This window comes from Crinia signifera, chromosome 1 (genome assembly GCF_055691185.1).
Source record: "Crinia signifera chromosome 1, ASM5569118v1, whole genome shotgun sequence".
Lineage (NCBI taxonomy): Eukaryota > Metazoa > Chordata > Amphibia > Anura > Myobatrachidae > Crinia > Crinia signifera.
In genome coordinates, this window is record NC_139217.1 from 67,958,671 (window position 1) to 67,962,262 (window position 3,592).

Consider the following 3,592-nt stretch of genomic DNA (forward strand, 5'->3'; position numbering starts at 1 on the left):
CTGCGCTTGCCACGCAGCGGGCCCGGTGCTTTGCTACACTCAGCACACTATTTTATTCTCCCTCTATGGGTGTCGTGGACCCATAGAGGGAAAAAGTGACAGCATTGCTGCAATCAGGATTCCATTGTCGGTATTTCAACCATCGGGATTCCAACCGCCGGGACTTTGATCACATCCGTTGTGTCCATTATTTCAGAAAACATTTGCCATCCATAGTGAACAATGGGCCATCCCTCGCCATGGTAGAAATATGACCAAATACATACATGTTTGAGAAAGGTGTTGGGGGCGCTGTGGTGCCTGCTGCCGTGCAGGTGTCTTTAGACCATTTACCTGGCGCCGCACCCTCTCACCTTCAGGCCGTGTCCTAGAAAATCCGGCACACAAACACGATGGACTCCTCTCCCGGTATTCAACTCACAGGGTTGAATGTAGAGGGGGTTATGGGTGGCCGTGACCTTAACCGGCTGGGTTAATGGTCATCATCGGCTGGAGCCTCAGCCACCCAGCTTCACCTATTGGCACTCACACGCCTAGGTGTTTAGTTAAGGGACTCACATGTCCATGTGCAGTCCCTAAGCCGGTACTCAAGGGAAGGGAAGGGGAGACAGACAAATGTAAAGGCTACTCACTCCCAGGCTCTTCTCACCTTGACGGGCACTCTCCCGCACCCATAGGGAAACACAACCTCCCTATCCTATAACTTTCCCTAACATGAGGCTAAGTGGCTTATGCTCACTTAACAATATTACATTAACACTTCAGGTATCTAATCCCTCAATTAACTAATATGTAAAACAACAGTACATGTCAAAAACACACAGACAATAACATAAGGTGACCGAGAATACACTCAGTGGGAGTTTACTTATCAATCCTCCCCTTACATAGAACCGGTCCTACTCACGAACAGCTGTTCCCTTTTCCCAACTCAATCCTGGCCCTGGGAAGAGCTGCCACAAAGCCTACTGTTCCCAGCGACAGGACCTTTCAGGGGAGTGAAAATCACCCCCAAAAAACAAGGAGACGTAGGCCTATGTAGGCCTGAAACACTTCACAGGCCTTAAGAGGCCTAAAATAGCTGACAAGCCTGAAGCTATTGCGCAGGCCTAGAGGCCTGAATGGGGGTATAGGCCAGGGGGCATGGTAGGGTGCACGGGCCTAGTGCCTGACTTAGTAGGGGCCACAAGCCTGAAGGGCTCGACCCACCTACAACACGGGGACTGAGGTGCGCACAGGCCGGAAGGGCCTGACTTTACCCACAGACCTAGTGCCCGAACACCCTGTGATCTTGGGGGATGTGGGGTAAGTGGCCCTGGGGCCGCCTACCTGGTGTTGAGAGAGGCTGCAAGGGGGAGCTTCTTTAGCTCTTTTGCATTCCTCTCCTGCTGGCCTCTCCTTGGACTGCTGCCGCCATCTTCTTCTCTTCTGCTGTTGGCCAGCAGCGCCACAGCTTCTACTCTTCCGACAGCAGGCGCCGGGGATCTTCTTTCTGGATCCTGGCGTCTTCTGTCTTCAATGGCCACCGGAGGTGTCATTCCCTTTGTCGCCATCATCTTTTTCCTCCAGCGGAGTCTTTCTTCTTCCGGAGCGCTCCTGCATTCCTCTGGCGGGGGACTTCCTCCTTCACCCTCCCGGCGGTGTCTGCCGTCAGACTCCGGGGGCGTGGCCGAGTACGGTGTGGTGAGCGCAGATTCGTTTGCGGTGGCCATCTCCTATTGGCCACTGATTCAGGAGCCGTGATTGGCTCCCAAATGGTGGGAAATTCAAACTGCTGCGAGCGGCGCTTTGGATTGGCGGCAGACATTACATAAACCAATCATTTATTTTCAAGTTCATTTGCATCAACCAATCAGATGGTCTAATTTCTAAAAAAGTTTGCATAAGGTCTTTTTTGCTCTCCATAACATATAAAAGGTACTGTTTAATCCTATCCTAAATTCAAACCGATAGAACCAGCTAAAGATGGTTGATAAAAAGAACATTATTGACCAATCTTTTTGCTGGTTGAATACTATATTAATTACACCTAAATATAAAAAAGTTTATTTTGGTTTGTGAACGTTTACTCCCCTGTTAATAGAGCAGAAAGAAAGGACTTATTTGAAAGAATTACATTTTTCCTACCTGGTAAAAGCCCCTATAGTCATAGGAGATTTAAACTGTAATCTTATGGTGCCCACACACGTACCGATTTCAGTGCTATGCGATTTTGGCTGTACAATGGTTCTATACAATTTTTCTGCCAGAATTAAGCATGACCCGATGCGATGGTTATTTTGCTGTCTGCGATGCTGTGCAATTTTAGCACATTTTTTCACTTGACTTTTCTGAACTTTATTTTGTTGTAGTTGACATGTTTTAAACCTGCAATAAAGTTGTTGAGAACAATTTGTATGTAGAAAAAAAGTAGTCTGAGGTACTTTATTTATATAAAAAAACAAAAAACCTGACACACTTTGATTCCTGTGCTCACTCATTCTGTTGGTGAATTTGGCTGGTCTCTGATATTTGATATGGATGAATTTCATTATCAGGCGCAAATACTATATGGAGAATGAAAGGGGGGGGGGGGGGAAGGCACTGGCTGGAATGACAGTATAATCTACAGAATTTCAGCTGTACATATGAATGACCAACATTTTTACTGCGGCAACTGAATGATTTGCAGTGTCCGGTTGGTGGTGCTCCCAAAAGATGTTCAGTAATAACACTGAAAAAAAGGGGGGTTGTCACAAGGGTGACTGCAAGGGAACATACATAAGGTTTTTTGGGGCACACTTTGACAAAGATAATTTGAATGATATGGTTTGATGATAGTCTATTAAAATTTAGATTTTTATTAGATATGCGCTAAAAAGAGAAAAAGGTGAGCTGGTCACTTGTTTTAATTGACAAATGAGTAAGTTAGTCACCTGTCGGTGAGAGTCCTGAGCAATATTGCTGGAGCCGGCGCAATGAGAGGATAAGTGTATACACCACCTGTCGACCAAAGTCACTTATGACAATAAAGAATACAATTTAAACATGTGTAAGGTTCGACAGAGTGGTCTATTATGGACGCTTGACACAAAGTACAAATAATATATATGCAAATATAGATATGCGCAGCCTCCGTCTATGAGATAGGTAAAAGGTACAGTGAAATAAATTGAGGTGGAGTACCACTGTGGAAGAAGAGGAGAGGTATAGAATTATAAATTTATAAGCTTGGGTCAGACACTGGGTGCTTCTGCTATTCCGTAGTATTACTACACCGGATATTCCCAGTGGGTCCCCCCCACCAGTACTAAGCCGGCCAATCACTGCTTAGCTGCTGAAATCGGTACGGGATCAGGCGATCCAGTGATGTATGGTAGTAAGTTTACCAAGTGAGAGGGCACCTGTGTTGATACCCAAGGAGATGTAGAATGCTTCTGCTTTCAAAGGTGCCACCAGGACGTCACCCTGTTACCTGCCTGTATTGCAGGGAGATTTGTGGTATGACACAACTGATGAGAGAGCATGGAACTAGATAGACCAATAGGAAGTGGGTAGGTGTCTCCGGCGTGTCTCACCTTCTGCTGTCCACCATCTACTGATAGTATCTAAT

General features: G+C 46.2%; 1 pseudogene; it reads right to left on the reverse strand.

The window, feature by feature from the left end:
* Positions 1 to 3,245: 3,245 nt before the first annotated feature.
* On the reverse strand, positions 3,246 to 3,364 carry LOC146039888 (5S ribosomal RNA; annotated as a pseudogene).
* Between the last annotated feature and the right edge of the window lie 228 nt (positions 3,365 to 3,592).